Source organism: Chelonoidis abingdonii, chromosome 7 (assembly GCF_003597395.2).
Source record: "Chelonoidis abingdonii isolate Lonesome George chromosome 7, CheloAbing_2.0, whole genome shotgun sequence".
Classification (NCBI taxonomy): domain Eukaryota; kingdom Metazoa; phylum Chordata; order Testudines; family Testudinidae; genus Chelonoidis; species Chelonoidis abingdonii.
The window spans coordinates 102,994,748-103,017,791 of NC_133775.1; the positions used below are offsets into that span (position 1 = coordinate 102,994,748).

Here is a 23,044-nt window from a genome sequence, read left to right on the forward strand (position 1 = left end):
ACTCTCACATTACCACTGATTAAGACCTCTATCATATTCCCCCTTAGCCTCTTTCAAGCTGAAGACCTAGCTTTTATCCTCCATAGGACCGTCCAACAACCCAATCATTATACCTCTCTGAACGTTTCTAATGCAGTATATATTTTTTTGAGATGAGAAAAGACACATCTGTAACGCAGTATTCAAGAGTGGGCATACCATGGATTATTAAGGGCATACGATACTCCATGCTATCTCGATCCCTTTTTAAGACTCACACCTGTGTGCTTTGTTGACTGCTAGCGCACACTGGCAAGGACGCTCAGAACTATAACACCGATGACTCAAGATCTGTCCGAACTCTTGTGCTAAATTAGCCCCATCATATGTATTATAGTGGGTTTAGGAAGTAAATAAGGAAAAGTTATTACTTCTCCAATAACAAGAACTAGGGGCCACCAAATGAAGTTAATGGGCAGCACAATTTAAAACAAATGGGCCAGCACACATCAACTTGTGAACTCCTTGCCTGAGGAGGTTGTGAAGGCTAGGACTATACAGCATTTAAAAGAGAACAGGATAATTCATTGGAGGTTAAGTCCGTTAATGGCTGTTAACCAGGAGGGTAAGGAAGAGTGTCTCTTGCCTCTGTTTGTCAGAGGTGGAGATGGATGGCAGGAGACAGATCACTTGATCATATGCCTGTTGGTTCACTCCCTCTCAGGCACCTGCATTGGCCACTGTCGGTAGACAGGATACTGGGCTAGATGACTTTGGTGGTCTGACTCAGTACGGCCATTCTTATGTTCTTAATAGACAGGTTATCAAGTGATCCATCCCGTCACTCAATCCCAGCTTCTGGCAAATAGGGGCTAGGGACACCATTCCTGCTCATCCTGGCTAATAGCCATTGATGGACCTATCTTCTGTGAATCTATCTAGCTCTCTTTTGAACCTCAATATAGTACTGGCCTTCACAATACCCTCTGGCAAGGAGTTCCACAGGCTGACAGTGCGTTGCTGACCAGCTACCTCGGCCCCTTGTTCTTGTATTATGAGGAGTAAATAACACTTCCTTATTTATTTTCTCTATTTCACTCATGATTTTATAGACCTCTATCATATCCCCCCTTAGCCGCCTCTTTTCCAAGCTGAAAAGTCCCAGTTTTATTAATCTCTCCTCATACGGAAGCTGTTCTATACCCCTAATCATTTTTGTTGCCCTTTTCTGAACCTTTGTTCAGAAATGTTTGTAGGATTGGGCTCCTTAATTCCAGAAATATGTAGACATGGTAAATATGAGATATATGCCATAAGTCATTATGGAACTAACCGTAAAGCACTGTGACATTCCCCAGGGTGCAATCTGAAGTGCTGGTCTGCAGCATTCCCTTAGCTCTCTAGCCTGGTGAACAGCAACCCTCCAGGCTCTGCACACACACAAACTCTAGCATGTAAAATCACTCCCAGCTGAGTACATGAATGCTATGCCTAGCCATCCACGAATTACATACAGGGCAACACCTGCATATGCCCAGTTCAGCCTTGCTCCCCAGAAATGTGCATCTTATACTGCTCAGTATTCTCCTGGATAGTGTATGCTCATAGTAAGTCCATCATTCCAACACTTGGTAATGATTATGTACCAGCCTTGTTCATCAAATAGAGGTTTTCAAATACTTCAGTCAAAACACACTGGTTTAGACCAGTGGTCCTCAACCAGGATTATGCAGAAGTCTTCTGGTGGCGGGGTGTGTGTGTGTGAAGGGGTAACATCAACTCATCTAAATATTTGCCTAGTTTTACAACAGGCTACATAAAAAGCACTAGAAAAATCAGTAGAAACTAAATTTCATACAGTGATTTGTTTATGCTGCTCTATATACTATACACTGTGACATGTAAGTACAATATTTATATTTCAACTGATTTTTTTTATTAGATGGTAAAAATGAGAAAGTAAGCTGTGACACTTTTTTTTTAAGTCTGGTTTTGTAAGCAAGTAGTTTTTAAGTGAGATGTAACTTGGCGATATGCAGGAAAAATCAGACTCCTGAAAGGGGTAAGGTAGTCTGAAAAGTTTTGGAGTCACTGGTTTAGATAAAACAATAAAACAAGTTTATTAACTAGAGAAAGACAGGCTTTAAGTGATTACAAGTAATAAGGCATAAAAGTCAGAATTGGTTACAAAAGAAATAAAAAGATAAAACCGCAAGCTAATACCTAAATGAACTAAAAAGCAAAGTGTCTTTCTCACCATAATCTGTAACAATTCACAAGCTGGATTCAATGTTCTTCAGGTAGACGTCGGTGTCATGAGCAGAGAGATGGGAGGAGAAGAGAGGGGTCCTGTGAAGGTCACTGTGTCTTATTTTTATATCCCCTCCTCTCTTTGAGGATAAACCCTCACAGGGATGTAGACGAACAGTCCCATGTATGTGAGATTTGAACCGTAGCTGGGACGAAATGTACATTTCTTGTTTACACTTCCCTGTTGCTGAAGAATGGTTGTTTAAGTAAGTGATAGCCCCCTTGACTTGTTGATCCCTGTCTGGAATTGTTTGTGTGTCTTTGTCTCTGAAAACTTGTTTGTGGGTGTTACCCAGAATTACAACATATTTCAGTGATAATCACATAGCAAAATCTAATAATTTTACATGAAGTGATGTTACACACATTTCAACAGGATAATAATATTTGGCAGACTATTAGTTTTCAAATGATACCTCACAAGGCATACTTTGTACAAAATATATCAGAACTATATAAAAGTGGTGAACATGGGGTACAGGGTGTTGTAAGCACTAATCACCCTTCCGTAGCGTAAGGGCTTTGGTCCAGATCCTCAAAGGAGCTGCCTAAATACATTTTACACACACACACACAAAAAAGAGTCCTGCATGTTTCAAAAGCTTCCTGATGCCTTAAAGTTATTTTCAGTAGCAACTTTCTTGGCAATTTTTGAGTCTGTGTAGCATATCCAGTATCATTAAACTAAACTTGGCATGGAACCAGATGCTCTCAGAAGAATTTACAAAACAAACAGCTAAAAGGCATTTAACAGCATGCAGTAGCCATTTAAGCGCTGCATTATTTAGAATATTTTACTAATAATAATTGCATTTTTTTAGAGAGATGGTGTATTTTACTCTCCTTTGGGTCTGTGAACTATTTTAGGTTTTGACTACTGAGAGAGTAAAAACATCCCAACCTTTGTAATAACAAAATACTGTCTGTTATCAACTATATCATGATTCACAGGGAAAACTGCATAACTCGAATGTTATTTCAATTACTGTTTATTAATTAAAATAAACATGCATTAGCTGAAAATAAGAAACATACTGTCAGGAAATCAGCTTAGTAGCCTAGCCAGCAGAGGCAGCAAGATATACAGTAGGTTACATTTTTAAGGAGGTTGCAACTAAAAAAGATGCTAAAACCCCCCCCACCTTTAAGGCCCTGATCCTGCAATTGATGGTGCATAAGTGCAGCAGTCCATCCATGAATGTGCATTGCATGTGTCATAGACCAGGACCCTATTGTGCTCCAAACAGAGCAAAGAGAGAGTTTCTGCCCCATAGAACTTGCAATCCACATAATACTGAATGCAATTTGGGGGCTTAGTGCCTGACTAGTGCATTGTGGGACAAACATTAGGCAACCAGAGTTCTTCTCCTAACCACGTGTCCTTCACTATCTTGTGAGGAGAGTTGGGCAAATAATATATAATTGATAAGGTAGTCAATGAATTTTGCCTCCCTTTTTGGTCACACCAGTTGGAAATGGATTCATTCTTTGAAATTAGTTGTGCAATTCCTGGTCAGAAAAATATTGACCTGCAGATTGTTGCAGCTACTTCAAATTTGCACCTGGGCCCATGTAACTAGCCAGTGCAAGTTGCTTGGCCTGGCTTCTGACTAATGGATTTATGCAGGTTATCGAACAGCATCATGAATTTGGGACAACCTTGCTGAGTGTCAGATTTGCAGTCTGCAGTGTTGGCTAGTTGTGAGGTTAGAAGCTGGGTTTCAGGAAATATTCATTTTCCAGACATTGCGCTAGGGGAGCACATTCACTAGAATGTTCTTAGAAACAACCACAAACACAAGCAAAGCGATGATTGGGACAAGACTGAGATGATTGGGATAAGCGATACATGCTGTCTCTGCAATTTATAGGCCAAGAGCACGGACACATTGAACGACAGTCCCATGTTCAATTACATTTATATTAATACTCCACTCATGGACCCAGATTAAAAGTCCATTGAAGTCAGTGGAAGTCTTTCCCTTGATTTCACTGCACTTTGGATCAGGCCCAGGGTCTTCCAAAACAGTGCAAAACCCGCTAAGAGCAGCGAATCCCAAGGGCAGCTCATGTTTTAAATTGGAAGCAAGAGCGCCAAGTGCCTATTATCGGTAATGCTAAAAGTGTTTCCACCCATTACCACTTTAGCCAAGAGCCTTTTTCAGCAACAGGCCAGCCCAACCCCTCCCTTCTGGTATGATGGGCTGCAGCGGGTCCCCATCAGGATGCAGAGAGCTCAGTTCCTCATGCTCACTGCTCCTGCAAACACCCTGAGATGAGCCTGGTGCCGGAGGAGTCGAAGGCCAAGCTATTGGAACTGCCTGACCTGAGAACCCCCCTGGGGGGATGTTGTCGGCGGAAGCGGTGAGGGGAAACAGGAGTGTGTGTGCTGGGGAGGTTTAGAATCCTGTTCTCCCTATGTCCCTGTTGTTTTTACCTCCTTGCTGCTGGGACCTTTGTCCAATTCCTGCCTCCTCAGCTGCTCGTACTGCCTGTTTCTAGGGGGCTGGGACTTCATCTGAAGCATCTCAACAGGCAGTTCCTCCCACCCTGGCAAGAGGATTCATCTGCCACCCCTTCCCCCCCACTCCTGCAGTGTTAGTCATAACCCTGGGAGGAGGGGTGAATTAACAATCCCAGCTAGGGCCCCTTTACATATAGGGCTTCAGGCAGCTCTAGACATGCTTAACCCAGCCCTGCCAAGGAAGAGGAGGATTTGCTAACATGACAGGCCGTGCGGATGAGAATTATTTGTTCCCCCTCCCTCTCTTGCTGCGTGACCTGAGATGGCTTGGGGGAGCGTTTGTGCTGAGATAAAAGGCAGGGCTTTGAAAAACACTAACCTATCCGTGAAATTTTCCTCTACAATGGCCCCAGCCCCTGCCCTAGTGACCTTTACTTCTTGTGCTAAACAGCTGCATTTAATGCACAGGCACGAGACCAGAGAAGGGAAACCAACAAGATGAAAGGGGCAGGAGGGCATCACTTATTTTGAGTGGCTCCATAAACGTGGAATAACCTGGGCAAGAGAAAAGAGTATGGGGAGGTTTAATGAGAAACAAAGTATCCGAGGGCACTGGCAAATGATCAGGCGCCCTTTTTACCCTGTTACCTAACGTGAGGACAAAGGGACACTTCAAAGCAGTAAATTACAGACACTTTTACCATGCGGAAAGATGGGCTCTGGCGGTTAAGGCTCTAGCCTGGGACCCAACAGAATTGCATTCAGTTCCCAGCTCTGCCCCAGACTCCTGCTGCCACCTTGGTCAGTGAGCAGGGGTTACATTTTCAAAAGTGCCTAAGTCATTTAGGAGCTTAGACGACGTGTAAAATGGTGATAAGCAGCTTTCTTCTCTCCCACCCTTTGTCTGTCTTCTTCATTTACACAACATTTACTGGATATGTTTACAGTGCTTGGTACCACGGGGCCCTGGTCTCACTCAGGGCCTCTTGCTGCTACTGAAAGACAAATAAAGAAACAATAATAATAAAAAGAAAGCTCTTTACATGGCATGAAATCTACATATGGAACTCCCCAGCATGAGAGTTCTGGGGGATAGATGCTATGGCTGAGTTTTAAGAGGGCTGGGGAGTTTTACCACCAATTCGTAACCCTGCAAGAATTGCCCAGGAAGGCAATGAGAATCCAATCACCCGTTCAGGCCCTCCGTGAATTGTCTGAGATGGGCAGGAAGGGAATTTCTCCTCTTTGGACAATACCATTGCAGTGCTGTGCATCTGCATGGAGCAGGGGGTACAAGGATGTACCATCTCTTAGGGAAGGAAAGAAAAATAGGGAAACAATCAGGCTGCAGGTATTGCTTTATCAGCTGATAAAGGACCACATGAGGGCAGCAGCAGCTACTTGTCCCTCCCAAATTTAAAAGGCCAGGTGCTAGGAAAACAAGCTGGGAAAGATTCCTGTGAGAGGGTGACCCCCTCAGAGAATTCACTGATGACTAAGCCAGCACAGAGAGCTGTATTGGGATGTTAGCACAAAACTAGCAAGCAGTGGGGAGGCACTGTAACTCTCATACGTTATTCTGTTCCTCCTTGCGGGTTAGAGACTTATTCCTGGCTGACATTAGCAGCAAATTGCTACCACCCAACAGGCTCAGCTATTCTGGTCAGCAGCTAAAGGGGTTAGTGGCTGGAGGAGCCAAACTGCAGCCCCTCCTTGCCTACCTGCTCCAGGGAGGAATTAAACAGGCAAGTAGCCCTACTTACTCCCATGTGCCTGGACCAAATGTCTAGGTAACCCATAGTCTCCTCCTGGGCAATCACCTCATCTGAGTCAGACTCCAGCCAAAAGGAAGTAGTAAGTCTTAAAAGGCGTATACTGAGTCCTACCTTTTGGAGGTCTCTGGGAAGCTATTTCATGTTTGTCAAAACCAGATTCTGTTGCATTTGAGACAGTGACAGCCATTTGTTTTCCTTTTCTTATCCCTAGTAGATAAAAGTCAAGAGCGTTCTGGACATCTGCTATTTCTTGTTCAGAACTTTTACACCCATAATACTCCATTTTGATGTGCTGGCTATGGGTATTGCTGAAGGCAGGACATGACAGTTGATGGACCCATGATCTGGCAATTCCTATTATCCCCACCACCACATTTTAACTCCTCTTCTAGATCCTGTTTTATTACTAGCCCCAGCATTTTGCAAATTAGTTCTTCTGAAGAATTTCAGATTAGCAGGGAACCTCTTCTTTCAAAGCACAAATCTCAGGCTGTTTCACTGAAGACATTGCATGAGTCCACGGACCAAAAATAAAATAAATGTGACACAAAAGATTCTTTGCCTCTGTCAACTCACTCGGTTAACAAGAAAGTCTGGGGCTCTCTCCAACTGCCAATCATTTCCCCTGAAAAGCAGATATGTCCTCTCATTAATTGTGCTCCACTCCTTTAGCTGTCTGCTACTGTTAAACTCTGAGCAGAAGACCTGAAGCTATGAACACTACTGATTTCGCTACTGATTTTTCTCTTTTTCACTGCCACTACTGTACATGGAAATAGATGGTAATGACTCAGTATTATGACTTTTAGCAAAAGGCAATTTAATCAAGTGATTGGGACTTATCAGTGTCTCTTATTTATTTTTAAGCAGCAGAGAGGGAAAAAAAGACTTATTTAGAACTGCAGTTTTATCACGCAGCAAAATGCCAGCAAGATTACCCTATTTCACAATCCGCTCAGTGGTAACTTTGTTAATATGACTGACATGCAGCAGAATAAAATTCTGATCATTTCAAACACGCATCACTTTGTACCATATCCTTTTCCACGTGCAACCAGTCAGGGCACTACAGTGAATATAAAAGTGAGTTTCTCAGAGTTGATACTTTCTTGCTAGCTAAGGCCCCACTCTACCACAGCACAGGTGTAGCTTTAGTCAGTAATCAGTAAAGCTAGATTTGTTACTGCAATTGCGATCGTGGATAAAAATAGAGCTGGTCAAAAAAATTGCTAAGTGTCATTTTTCCCCGTATACATTTTCAAAAATGTGCATGGTTTCCCAACCTGCTTGAAAGAGCATTGTTTATGACTTCCACTAATTATATCAACATGAATTTGATCTTGGCCAGAGGAAATAACTAATTACACAGCATCAATGATCAGATCAAGTGCAATCTGCTACTAGCACAGAAAACATATTAATAAATGGGAGGGAGATACAAATATGGAACATTTGCTTTAAGAAATCAGTTAACAGTTGACCATGCATGGAGGATATATCTACACAGTGTGATTAAAATTAATTAGGAGTGACATTCAAAAGCAGAGCTGTGTGAAGCCCATCAGTTTCAGTTCACACTGAGTCTCAGTGACTTTCCTAGGAAGTTTGGTGCATATGTATCATCCTGAAACTCAAAACAAAAGGGGGCATGGTTGGAACTGGACACAACCAGCAATTTAATGCAGCGTTCAGACAAAGTCAATCAAGAGTTGATAAACTATAAAACGCTATTTCAACATTTTCGTTATGGGACTGGCAGATCTGGCTGATTTAAAAAACAGCAGAGAAACATTAGTTGCAGTCAAGCCTTTCAACAGTATCCCTTCTGATTGCTGTTGAAGGGTATGCTTGTGTTCATTTTAAACAAAATGTGATTTACAATGTGATATGCATAAAGAAGCATGCTGTGGCTCACCACCCTAGGAACATTCTAGAGAAGATCGGGGGTGCAGGATGAGCTCAACATGTGGAGTGGATGAACAAATCCATATATGGAAAGGCTAAATATGATTGGTTAGAGGTTTGTGTTATGTAACTTGTTATGTAACTGCCATGTGCTATAAAATAACAATGGGAGGGGGTCCTTGCTGGAGGGACTCTGCCTGATTTTTGTACTCAGGATTCTCCCTTTGTGCACATTGAATAAAGCCTTGTTGAACTGAATCAAATCAAAGACCCCTGATTCTGCCCAGTATCTGATTCATTTGGGAACCACAAAATTCCAACACTGTTTATGGATTGTAGGGGCAGAAAAAAAAAGACTGAATGACAGATTAACGTGAGCCTCCATTGTGGTTTTGCTAAAAGAGCCAAAACCAAAGAACCAAATAAGTTTTGCCTGGTTATGGTGCAGAAGTTTTGCATAGCCCTATTCAAAATGTTCAGCATTGGACCTTGTCTGGGAGAAGCCCTCGCAAGTCTAGATACTTACACAAAAGTTTATCACAACTATCCACACTTCTTGGGTCTGCACAATTGGATTGGAAAATGAAAGTACAGACTCTCTCTGGAGGTTCCTGGTATTTTCTGCTTCTGGTTGGACCATCAGATTCTATGAGAACAGCCTTTCCCGTGGCATTTTGGTGTTTCATTTCCTTGTGTCACCACAACCCAGCAGTGCAGAGGTAGATTGTCCCTTATGCTCTTCCAAATAATCTTTGTTTCAGATGCAGTCTGTCTTCCAGGGAGAGCAGACCCAGCAGGTCTCATGAATAGTTTACCATCTTAGAAAGATTTTATTTATGAGGTACAGTTGTAGATGTCACCTCTTTGATCCCTAGTTTTGCAAATCATAGCAAGCAAAATAACTTGCTGGATGCCAGGGATAATTTTTTTCTTTTGCCAGTTTTTGTAACATCCTGGCATTTTATTACTGACGATTGGAGAGTTGTTTGATTTTCCCCTGAAGAATTGCTCACACTATTAGGTCAGCTTGAGGGAAAGTTTTATTTACATTTGTCTTAACGAAAAGCCTCGTTAAAATAAATCCTCACATCCAGTGGTACTATTTTTTCTTGTGTTTACTATCAAGTTACACACTAGCTGAACATACAGAACAGCACGTACTGTTTATATTTCTAGAGTTCATTAACACATTACATCAACAAGAGTTACACCCTGAGTAGCAATTACAGTCTATAATTCAAAGTCCTCCAGCTTTGAGTAGAGGAAAGGAACTTTGGAATAGATCTCATTGCTGGATCATGAACAAATTCATTGTGCGGAACCATGCACAGTGCCATTTTCTGATTTTACCATTGAACAGGATTTTACCTGTCTTTCATTAAGTTTGTGGTTATTTCCCAATTTTCAAGTTCATCACTGCATGTCAAAATTACTGACAGCTTCCTTTTGCTGTGCCAAGCTGTTTCCATTGACTTCAATGGGAAGAGTTGGATTAGACCCTTTGGGTATGTCCACAGTGCAATAAAAAAACCTGCAGCACCAAATCTCAGAGCCCAGGTCTGCTGACTTGGGCTTGCAGGGCTCAGGCTGTGGAGCTAAGAACAGCAGTGGAGCAGATCGGGCTCAGGCTGGAGCCCAGGTTCTCAGATCTACCCCCGTCAAGCGGTCTCAAAGCCCAGGCTCCAGCTCAACTCCAAAGTCTATGTTGCAATTGTATAGCCCTGCAGCCCAAGCCAGCTATGACCCAGGCCAGCCACAGCCATGCTGTGGGTCTTTTATTGCAGTGAAGACATGCCCTTTGTCTCTGGACAATATCAAGGAGATGCAAACCTGTCTCACACTAGTAGTAGCCTCAATCTGAGAGATAGTTGGGAAACTGCATTTCAGTTCCATGAAAATGTGAGTTTTTGCAGAAAAAATTTCATCAGGGCAAAAGGTAAAAATTCAAATATTTTTGTGGTACTGAATTCCTGCAATATTTCATTCTGGAGGAACCAGATGAGTGATTTGCTAGGAAACACAGCAGAGCTCCTCTTGGAGTTCTTTGAATTCCACAAAATGTTTCAATTTCAGCAAATCAGCCAAATCCAAACAGAAAAATTGTTTAAATCAGATTTAGCTGAGCTGGTCAGAAAAATTTTTATGTTTCTGAGCTGCCCCAGTACTTCATTTCCAGAACTTTTAGTGAGAGAGCAAGTAGATTTTCCTTTAACTTCTGCAAAAGGTATAACCCAGGACTAGAAAAACCCCTTGGCCAAATTTCTTACAGTAATTAACTTCTCTGTTCATGAACTTTACTTAGATAAATTAAAAGCGAGCATTAGGTCATGACTTAGAAGACTCAGGAAAATCTTTGCTCAGGACCACTCTGAAAAAAATCTCCTTTGTTTCCACTCTTTTCTTCTACAGAAATACAAGTGAGAAAACAGCTACATTCCCTTAGTAGTCTTTAACTCCAAACTTGACAGTGGGGTCCAGTGGACAGGATACAGAACTGGGACTCAGGAAACCTGCGTTCTGTTCCTTGCTCTCCCACTAGCCCTGATCTTAGGCCAATCACTGTATGTCTTTGCCTCTGTTTCCTCTCCCATCCCATTCGTCTGTGTTGCCTATTTACATTGCAAGTTCTTGTGGGGAGGGACTCTCTCTCATGATGTGTTTGTGTAGCACGTAGCTCAATGAGGTCCTGATTGCGGTTGGAGCCTGTAGCTGCTGCAAGTAATACAAAAAACTAACAAAACTACCTAGACTATTTTACATAAACAACAAACTAGAGAAGAGCCTCTCCCCCACACACCTCTGCCCTGGACAGAAATAAAACACACTCCCCTCTACACTAAGCACTGCAGAGAAATACAGCACTCAGTGCCTAGCGGTCTACATCCCAGGGGGCATCATAAAGTTATCTAATCTGCTAAATGAATCTGGCCCAGCTCTAATTGCCCCCAGAATATTCCTTCGTGTCATTTATTATGCTGTCCTCAAATAAATCTGGGCTCTTAGACTGAACAGAGCAACCATAGTTCTGCCACACCAATCATCCATTTTTAACAATTTACATTAATTACAGGCCCACTAGGCTTTCAAAACAGCCCTCTCCTGGTTTTCTTCCTCTCCCTCCAGCTGTTCCTTTAGCAGCTTTTTGCGTGGATCTCTCTCTCCTCTCCTGCTGTATATGGGGGTACCGCAGGGCTCTGTCTTCAGTTCTTTACTCATCACTTTATACCCTGGCTGTGGGCAACTTCCGCCACTCACACAGTGTCAGCTAGCATCTGTATGTGTCTGACTTACAGATCTCTTGTGGTGTTCAGCGATCACACATGGCATGAGGTGGTTGCAGGAGCTCTGCTTTATTCAGTGTCTGATTCCAACCAGCTGTGCCTAACAAGTAGCAAGAGCTTCACAGTCCCCATCCAAGCTCTATGAGTCTGTCATTTTTACACAATGCATAAGTAATTGGCGGAGGAACTTATTCTGAGGCCAGGAGCTTAGTAGGATTTTTAAGAGAATCAAGTGTTTATTTGGATAAAGAGAATATCCAAAATTACATTAGGACGAAAAAGAGGTGGGTATCAACCTTCATGCAGTAGGGCATGGGTGACCACCAGCTGACAGATGTGGAACATAATTCCTCTATGGGCAAATTATCCTATTCCAGGGACTAGATGACCTCCTTAAGTCCCTTCCAACCCTGATATTCGATGATTCCTGGATCTTCCTCTGAAGCATCTGGTGCTGACCTCTATCAGAAACAAGATACTAGACTAGATGGGCCTGATCTCATGTAACAAAATTCTTCATTCTTGACTGACCAGAGCTGGTTGAAATATTCCAAATTGTGATTTTTCGACATTAACATGATACTGTACGTTGTTTGTAGAAAATCACCCTTTTCCCCACAGCAGCTATAGAGGTGGTCAAAACATTTCAAGATAAACAACAAAACAGAAAGGAACTAAATTTTCTGCTAGAAAATTTCACATATAAATCTCCTGCTTTTCCAACCAGCTCTGCTTATGATTGATAGCACTTTGGAGGCAAAATACTATCTGTCAAGCAGCACATTAGCCACTATCCTCTGCACCAACAAACACCTGATGGCAGTTTTTAGGAAACAGTAATAAGATGAATGGCATTAAGATAGGATCTCTTTTAATGTGCTTTTCATTGTTCTTCACACAAGAGGTTACCCACAGCACAGAAAAATTGTCAGAGAAAGGAAATAACTGAAATCAGCAAAAAAGGGACAAGAGAAAAGGCTTCTCCTTTCTCTACATTACAGTTTTGCAGAATCAGATGCAGGAGGGGAAAAAATATATATCCCTGCTGAAAAACAGAACACTTCAAGGTTATACATTACTGGGAAAAGTGAGATCTAAATAAAAGTGGACTTAAGAAACTGCTAGCTGGAAATGCAGAATTGATGTCACATCATTCTGATGACTACTTCGGATGTCTAGTCTGTATTTAAAGCTAGCATCATCACTCAAGTGACAGGAATCTGGTTTATTTTATTTTTTTTTAACTGACACTAAGATTCTTTTCAACTTTTCTTTTCATTCAGTAGCTCCCATCAACAGGAGTTCCAAGCCCAAGTTAAAGAGAATGGCCCTCTGAAGCAGATAGGGTGGTGTAGCAGAGTGGATCTCTGCTCCAGCCCTGAAGGGGTTAAAACAGCCCAGGGAAGGAGCTGGGGCTGGGGCAAGCAGCCTGTTTAGTTGGGCTGATTGGGGGAAGTGGCAGCAGCTGGGGCCACGCCCCAAACTGAGCCACAGGCCCTTATAAAAAGGGCAGAGAAGCCAGGAGCCCAAGAGTCTCTCTCTGCGTTCAGAGGGAGAAGGGCCTGGCTGCTGTAAGGGACCAGACAGGTACCTAGGGTAAAGCAGTGCTGGGGAAAGGCAGAGGAGCTGGGGAGCTCCTGCCTGGAGAGCCCCAGGCTGTGGCCTAGAATTAGGGCCAAGGGGTACTGGGGTTGCAAGGTACAACCCAGGGGTAGGCCAAGGCAGCAGGCCCAAACCCCTTTGCCGATGATGAGAGGCTAACACTGCAGTCTGCCCCAGGGCGTGGGGCTAGCTAATGACTGGGCAGTTGCCAAGACCCTGAGGCAAAGTGGGGATAGAGTGGGGGAGTTCCCACGGAGGGGAAACCCTGAAGGGAAAGGGGTTACTGCCAGGGGGGCAGCACCCCATGTAAAAGGGGCTCTGGGGTCCAGGGAGGGACGCGGGGCCAGAAGCCAGAAGGCGGATCACCGGCCTGCAGAGGGCGCTCCAGCTGCAGTTTGAGCTAATTCCCTAAAGCAACCAGCAGGAGGCGCCGCAGGGGTGAGTTCGCCCGGTCACAGGTGGGATTTTCAGAAATGCTTAGCATTGGCTTAATTCTCAACATTGACTTTGACTTCTCACCTTCGATGTTTGCATAATTAATACAAAAATTAAATGGCAATGACAGTAAAACTCTTTCCAATAAAATAAACACGGGAGAGGCAGTTTTGCATTTCTGGGTTGTGTTCCTCAGTTCTAATGCAGCAGGAGTTATTTTATAAATGACAAAACTAAGAATAAGACACAATTTTAGCCAGTTACACATTTAAAAAATGGTGGGTCCCAAAAAGTTGCAAACCCAGAACTTAAACTTCCTTTAAAGGAATCAAGTAACCACTGTTTAAGTCAAAAGCAGTGAAGGGGAAGAACAGAGGCAAACACCAAGCCAGATTTCTGTACATTTTGTAAGGATCCTTTTGTTAAATTGTAAAAACGTGCAAGCTGCATGTGTTGCCACTCTGTCACTTTCACTGTTAGCTGGATGGGACCAAGATGGCTTTCCATTCGCCAACACACATACATCAGCACCAGACGGTGCAGTTTATAGAACACATCTAATTTCTGAATCATCCATTGACAGCTCAGACAGTGAAACTGACAACGTCCTTCTCTCCCTCTCATGCAAAATTGGAGCTGGAAAATTGAGACATTTATTGTCTTGCAGATACAGTTGCTCTCTTATACAATGGCTGTCAATAGCCTGGTACCACAGCAAATACCAATAGTTCTGCAGAGCAAGGATGAGTGTCTGGGTACTCATTTTGCTGTAGTTTAGCTGCAGTGATCATGGCTGGCTAGGTATAGAAATGAAATGGCTACCATGCAGATCCCATTGGAAAATAAGACACTCCCCCACTTCCCCAAAAAGGCATCCTGAACAAAAAGAACGGAGTTCTGCCCTTTTGATGTCTGTAAAATCAGGAGAGGGGAAAAGGTTTTCTTTTGTTTTAATGGTAGGTTTCACAGAGCTTTAAGACCCAAATCCTTCTCTTGCATCCCTGTTGGAGCGGCCATCCTGGTCTTTGTTGGGAATTCGGTGGCAGGTCCCTCAGTTTGTTTCTTTGTTTTTGAGCTGCTGCCAAAGTGCCGCTGAAGAGAAAGACAGGGAATTAAGGACCCACCACTGAACTGCCACCGAAGAATGGATCGGTGCGATTGAGCTGCTGCTGAAGTGCTGCTGATTAGCAAATTTTTTGCCTTTTTTTTTTTTTTTTGCTGTTTTTCCCCCCCACCCCTTTGCTGCTTGGGGTGGCAGAAAACCTGGAGCTGGCCCTGCTCGTCATGGAAAAGATATTCTAGAGACAGGGTACCTATGGGCTGGATAAGGGTAGGCATAGTCCCACCTCAGCTATGCCCTCAGTTGCAGAGCTATTGAAAGGTGATATACCTGTTTGGCATAGACAGATAACTCACTTTCCTCTTTCTCTTTTGCTGCAAAGGAGCAAATAAAGATGACAATCTGGAAGCAAAATAAAGGTAAAAACAGTCAGATTTACAGATCTCGGGACTCAGAGGGCTACACAGAGAAGTAGATGCCAACAGAAATTTTAGATATTATCCATTTACATTGTAAAGAAACGTTCCTGCAATTATTCACCTGAGTAAATCTGCAAGTGATGCAAATATTTGCTTCACTTTCTTCTACATCTGATGGAGGTAATTTGGACAACTACCACTCTGCTCCTTAAATTTTTTTTAAATGTTTTAGAATTAAATAGGATTTACCTGCTGAAAGGCCAGCAGGTAAATAGGCTACTATCAAGCAACAAACCCACTTGTTTGGGCTCCTTGCTCATCAGAATCTCTGTATTGTGAACTTCCTTTAATTGTGTGGCATGCATTGTTAGGCTGGATGAAATAACAGAGAGAGAGAGAAGATAACAGCACTCCCTGGAGACTCCTTTTATATCTACACCCAAGCCCTTACTCCTAGCTCATTTTTATTTAGTATGGCACTTGTACACAAGTGTCCCTTTCATAGCTCTACAAAGTCACCTTTTTGAAACAGTCTCACATCCAAGTCCATCTTTTCTGTTAAGTGAGCACACAGCGCCCTCCGTTGCAAGGAGCATGTAGGTCTTTTTAATAAAGGTTTCCCCCTCCCCCACACATACACCATGTCCACCTTCATTTTCTGTACAGGTGGAGTGGCAAAATATCCCCTAACTTTGCTTTACAAAAGGCTCGTCAAAAATGACAACTGAACTTGGAGAAATACCTCAATTTTTTCTCACTGAAAATTTCCACTCTATGAATTTCATCTACAGCAACTTAACATTAGAAAAGCAACTGGTGACATCTAGTGGTCATTAGGTTAAACACACATGTGCTCTGCTAGTCGGGGGGGGGATTTCAGGTTTCCTTCCAGTCCTGAAGAGGAACTCTGTGTAGCTTGAAAGCTTGTGTCTCTCACCAACAGAAGTTTGTCCAATAAAAGATATTACCTCACCCACCTTGTCTCTCTAATATCCTGGGGCCAATGCAGCTATAACATCAGTGCAAACAACTTTCCTTTCACACATAATGGCCCAGATCCCCAAAGATACTTCAGCACCTAACTCCCATTGAAATTAATGGCAGATAGCTGCCTAAATACCTTTGAGGATCTGGGAAATAACTCTGTACATTTGGTGATGCTTTTCATTTGGAAGGATTCTGATGTGCTTAACTAACTTTTAACAAAGAGAGGACTCCCCCCAACCCCCACAGTGAAATGCAGCTACAGTGGTTTAAAAGCAGTGATAGTACGGGGGTGCTTAGGAGAGAAATTGAGGAATATTTTATTCAGACTAGTGAGAATTAAAGGATATTCAGGGGGTTCTGGGCTCTCTAGCAGGGCTGAATTGGGTGTTACAATAATAAATAATAAAAATGGGAGGGAAAGTGACTTGCCACGGTCCCCCAGCAGCAGAGCCAGAAACTGAAGCCAGCTCTCGAGTCCCAGGATGTTGCCTTACTCACCCATCCTAGACCACACTGTCTCTTATAAGCACCCTGGTTTTTGACTCTCTCCGTGCTGTTGAATGACACTAGTCTTGAGCTCTTGGTGATCCAATTCAGTTGGAACACTTCATATCAATATGCAAAAACACTATGTTGTTGTGTCAGTTAAGGTTGGACTGAACATATCTAACCCAAAAACAGGAAAATGAAAAATTAATGCATGTAATAGCACATCCTCTACCCTTCCACCCAGAGACACGTCTCAGCAGTAAAACAGGTACCATGCAACACATACAAACACACCACAACCAAAGTCTGCTTGCACCCCCAGATCACATTTTCCTCTACTGTATTCTATGCACAGTTCTGGAAAAAACACACTTGCTTGTGTTGGGGTATGAACACTGCAAGGGGACACTGCAATAATTTCTGCTCTCAGTAACACCATGCTTCCACACAAGGGCAGAACAGGGGCCTTGGAGGATCTGTCAACACTAAGCAAATTAGCAGTAGGTGACAATGGATGTTAGGAATTCCTCCCCCTGCCCCATCCCTTTGTATACTTTTGCCCATAACAGATGTGGAACGTGATTTGGCTGCTGGTGTAGGCCTGACAAACCCCCATTTTCAACACTGTTACAGAAACAGATTGACCCAGGTGTGAAGTGGCATCTATCCCCCTTTCTGTAAATTGTGTTGAAAATGGTTGTGGTCTCATCTTTGAAAACAGTTCAGCTGTTTTCAGCACCAGGTGAAGAAGAACCCATTTTTGACAACCATGGTCAACAACACGTTAATTTTCCTTGTAGATGGAACCAAATTGTCATTAGATTTTGAAATACATTATACACCGCCCCACTTCCCCCACATCTTTTTATCAGAGCAGCTGCCTCGCGATCTCCAGGCTGTTAAAAGTCCTGCTGCGCAGCAAGGCATTCAGGCAGGCTGCCTACCTGCTGTGGCCCCACACTGCTCCCAGAACTGGTTGGCTGCTGCTGGCATATCTCTGTGCACCTCTGGCAAGGGGGAGAGGCGCCCCTGCCCCCAGAACTGTCCTCATAGTTCCCATTGGCTGGAAAGCAGAAACCGGCCAATGGGAGCTGTGGGGGCGGTGCCTGCGGGTGAGGACAGTGCACAGAAACCTGCTGTCCCCCTCCCCCCAAGGGACATGCAGAGATGTGCTAGCAGCAGCCAGCTACAACCACTTCTGGGAGCAACGTGGGGCCACAGCAGGCAAGCAGCCTGCCTGAGCCCTGCTGCGCTGCTGGTCGGGAGCCACCTGTGGTAAGTGCCTCCTGGCCAGAGCCTGCAACTCATACCCCCTCCCACATCCCACCCCCTCCTGCACCAAACTCCCTCCCAGAAACCACACACACCCTCTCCTGCACTCCAACACTCTGCACCAGCCTGGAGCACCCTCCTGCACCCAAACTCCCTCCCAGACCCCGCACCTCCTCCATTAATGTGAGGCCCATGACAACTTACCAAAATTCGTGGAGTGCCCCACCCTGTGAAAATTATTGCCCACCCCTGACTTCCATCCCAGCAAGCCATAGTTAGCCTGCTGATGACCTTTCAAGGAAGTTCATACTTCAGTCAGCCTACAGTATTATTCATGTCTGATAAAATGTGAATGGACTACATTGTTTCCTCTCTCTTCTTTTTCAGAGATCAGAAGAGAAACAAAAGAGCAAGAAACTGGCATCAGACCAGAATCAGGAGAAAATCCTGTAACTTTCCTACAAAAAAACTATTTCAAGCATATTTCATTTTAACGACACATGGCAGCATCTCTAAATTCCAAGAAGAGGTCATTCCGGACACGGAATCCTGCATTCCATCCAATGGATGTACAATTAGTGCAAAAGAAAAACAATTTTTCAAAACATTCCAGGCCTATGCAAGCTGAAGGTTTGGATCCAAGTTCTTCCTCTGCCTCCGGGTACAAACAAACCAAAAATAGAACTTGTATTTCTGTCATTAACCTTTAATTTGGAAGGAAACTAGTGCAAACAACCTTTCCATTTACTCTCTCTGGAAGGCCATTTTGGGGGTTTGTACTGCAGTGTTCCTGTGGACTGGGTGTTTAAACTTGAGGATGGGGCAACAACAGTGCTGGGTACTACTGTAAATGATCCATCTCTTTCACTAGACAGCATGGAGAGTTTGTGCTCCGTCTCCTAGAAGTACTCTTCCAGCTCCTATCGCATTCCTTAAGGCCTTGGTATTGCCAAAGTTTGCAACATTATCACTAATTCAGTGCTGCCAAGCCTCCATGTTCAAAAATCTTGAGACAAGCCCTGAAACATCATGAAATTGGCTCAGAAATCCCAAGATTTTAATTTCTGTAGTGAATCCTATTCTGGGGTCTGATTTCTGAGCTCTCAAGGAGAATCGTGTGTGTATCCATGCACCTTTACACATACATTTCAGGGCACTTAATCTGAAATGGACAAAGTCTACACACACTGGTGAGAGGGGAAGAAGAGAACATTTCCCTTTTCCTACTGATTGATCGGAAAGACTCTTTCCCCTACTCAGAACATGGTCCCCTACTCATAGCATAAGGACTTGCTGCAGCTTTTTCCTCCAAGCAAGGCTCCTGCCCTGCTCTCTTGCCCTCCAAATGATGCCTTCTAGCAGCTCCTTCCCCATCAGGCTACTGAACCCCTGCCCAGTTCCCTCCTCCTCTCTTGGGACACTGCCTGGCCCACTCTCCTTTGCTCATTATGAGGAGCCCATCAGCAGTGAAGGAAGGAAGGGAGAGCATAGCTGGGCTGGAGGGAAGGGTGCACATATGGTGTCTTCTCTTACCCTTCCCTGCTTCCCTTTGCTGCCAGCCTCCTCCCCAAGGCAGCCCATGCCCTGAATGGGTCACAGCTCCAGAGATGAGCAGCACAGCTGCTCCCTATCCCTTCCAAGCTCAACAGCAGCAGCAGCTTCATTCCCCCAACACACTGCAGGATGGGGACGTTAATGGAGGTATACACTCTGAGGGAATCCTCCCTCCTCTGAAGGTTGAAGATGGGGACAGGGGCTGGGGGACTGTGAGAACCTGGCAGTGAGGAGTAACATGGGGAACAGGTGCACCAGGGAGCCAGGGCCTGCATTTTTGCATATGCTTTTGGAGGTTGAATTTTCATCCTGTGGTTGTCACACACATACACTGGGGATTGGCCAAGGAGGTTCAAACACCAGGAAGATTGACCAAAAATGTGATATTTTCTTTGCTTAAAAAAACAACCAAACTTATGATTTTTAATCCAGTCTCATGAGCTTTTGGGTTCTGACATGGTTTTTTAACCCCATGGACCTGGCAATATTGAGACCTTCATGACGACTAATTTCCATCAACCAGAGTTAGATTGCCAGATCTGTCAAGCCCCAGGAAAGTTTGCATACATCTCTCTAAACAGCTGGTTGGACCAGACTGTCCTTTCCTTTTCACTAGCCAGGCCCAGGGCAGGTAGGTGCTCTAATAGGATTTACAGGCACTGTATTGGAATACCCATGAATCTGCCTCTGGTTGTGTTTCATAAATCAAGCTGTCTGGCTTTGCACCCTCACTTTTTATGGCCTGCTGCTGACCTCAGTTTGAGACCATTTCCAGGATCCTGAACACAAATCTCAGTGTAAGGTACCTGCCACCTATTCAACTTTCCCATTCAGATGAGCCGTCAGAGATTTCCCAGATTCAGTCGTATGTTTAATTCTTTCAAAAAGTTGTTAATATTAAGGATGAATTTAGCACTGACACCAGGAGACAGCTCTGACAGCCTCTCTTCATCCACAGCATAGGTCTAGCACAACAAACTTCCCCACCAAGCCTGATCCAGGTGGACTACTTCTCAAGGTGAAAAAAGGGTAATTAACTCTCAATGCCCATTCAATCCTTGGCTGCTTTGCAGAATGCCAAAGACACCAATTAGTGCCACATATGGTGGTGACACTGGTTCTGAGGAATTCGAATGGTTAGAGTCATTGTATATGCTTTACCAAAACCCAATCAGCTAGAATTTACAACCTTACATTAAATTTAAAAAAATCCACTGACCACATGAAACCCACCCTAATATATCTATGTATGCAGCGTACATACAAGAATGCTCAAGCTGTCTCCATATAATTTAGATGGTAAGCTTGCTGGGGCAAAGACTGCATCCTGCTCCTGTTTTCTAGCACACCCAACATAATGTCAGCATTCCAATAATATTCAGGATCACTAAACATGTCACACAAGTGGCCCTATCAAACTGATTTGTTAGTGACTTTTAGTTCTATCTTTCTACAAAAGTATAGAGGCATAGATAACATACAGTACATCTGTATTCTAACTCTGAGCATTTGAAGTTCTTGATATTACTTTTCTTAAAGCATTGGGATTAGGAGTGTGTGCACGTGTGAGAGAGGGGAAAGGGGGCTCATTTGTATAAATCCTTTTTTCACAAGATACAATTAGCATATGGAATTCAGTGCCCCAAGACAGAGGCAAACAATTTAGCAGGGTTCAACAAAAGGATTGACTATCTAGGTGATAATAAGAATATCCTCAACAATGACACTGGCTGAAGTATAAATATATGTATGGATGTCTGCTCTGATGCTTCTGGGCAAGCAGACAGATCACTAAATGCTTGAGGTTAGGAGGATACTTCGATGATAGTCATATTATCACATAACTGACAAATATGGTTGTTTTACACCTTCCTCTGAAGCATCCAAAATGAGCAACTGCTAGAGATAAGATACCAGGTTAGATCAGCCAGTTTTGCCACTGGGCTAATGCAGTAAAGCAGTTCCTGTATCAAGGTGCACTGTTCTCAGATTTGTTGTCACCACCACCCCTTACTACAGAGGTGTTCTTGTGGACTGCCCACCAGAAGCATTGACAGAGCAATTGCAAAGCTACAGCTCACTTCTTCAGATGCATAGAATGGAACACACAGACAGGAGATATTTATACATATAGAGAACATGAAAAACCTTTGCATGTAGCCCACGAAAGCTTATGCTGAAATAAATTTGTTAGTCTCTAAGGTGCCACAAGTACTCCTGTTCTTGCTTTGAGCATACATAAAATTTAAAAAAAATGAATGAATGAAATGTTGAAGTGATGCTTAAGTCACTTGTACTTCTTTGGTTGAGTTAGTACATTGTCAGGCAAAATGTGCGTCTAGTGAGCATGGGCAGCGACTTAGACTGCAAACTTCAAGGCACAGACCATTTCTGTTTTATGTATGTACAGTGCCTAGCACACCGAGGCTGCAGCCTCTATGTACTACAAATAAACAAGAGTTCAGATAGCGATAAAATGCTACATAAAACACAGGAACATAACTTTGTGAAACCAATAACAGACCCATCCAGAAAGACCAAATCCATCCAATATCCATCTTCTCCAATGCAATCCTCAAGAAGCCGCATGCTGAAGTCTTTGCAGATTATTTCTGCACACAGATTTAAACCTGCTGAGTCTGAAACAGCCATTGAAAAAGTCCTCAAGATAGTAAATACTTTCAGAAAGATTTAGCATTAAAAAATGTTTGGAATTATTTATTTTTGTTTATTTTCCATCTACCACCACAGACAATGTCATTTGCAGAAAATAAAAACAGTGACAGAAGTGTAAGACAGTCAAAGGATGTGATAGGAAGTCACTTCTAAAGGCAGAAAGTGTCCTCTATATAATTCTGTCAGGGCCAGTTTGAACATGTAGTTTGCCCTACTTCAGGGGTTCTCAAACTTCATTGCTCCATGATCTCCTTCTGATAACAAAACTTATTACACGACCCCGGGAGGGAAAACCGAAACCTGAGCCAGCCTGAGTCCAGTCCCCCAGGCTGGGGGTGGCGAGGGAGAGGGGGGTGATGACAAAGCTGAAGTCCAAGGGTCCTGTTAAAAGAATGTCTGACAAGAAATTCTACATTTGAATGAAAAGAGGAAGAAGGTCTTTCAGATTTGTGTAAGTAGCAGCTGGTGCTCCTTCACAGTTGTCTGCCTCTCTCTCCCACACACACTCGTTTTGTCAGAAAGTAATTTATCGTAAAAGATAGAGAATCTCATTCTTCAGAGACTTCAGCCATCTGTTATTTATGAAACATACAATTGGTGTAAAGCAATGACATTATTCCAAGAAAAAAAAAGTCTCTGGAGTATTAAGGCTTTTGTTTGGTAGCAGTTGCCGTTCTTGACTTTTTTTATCTATTCACTACTTTACTTCTGCAAAACAGAATCTGTGGATCCCATTCCTTCAGTCAGCAGTTTTCTTGCCCTCAGTATGTGCGTAGTTCTTATCTCTCTTGATTCTTTCTTATGATCATAATCTCAAGTCTTCTTCAATCTGCTTG

General features: G+C 43.3%; 1 protein-coding gene across 1 annotated transcript in view; it reads right to left on the reverse strand.

Moving 5' to 3' along the window:
• Positions 1–9,093: 9,093 nt before the first annotated feature.
• Positions 9,094–23,044, reverse strand: part of MAPK9 (mitogen-activated protein kinase 9) — a 75,916-nt gene continuing 61,965 nt past the window's right edge. Inside the window, exon 13 of the transcript XR_012656314.1 lies at positions 9,094–14,843. The gene's annotated coding sequence lies outside the window, so the exon portion shown is untranslated. The remainder of the gene's footprint in view (positions 14,844–23,044) is intronic.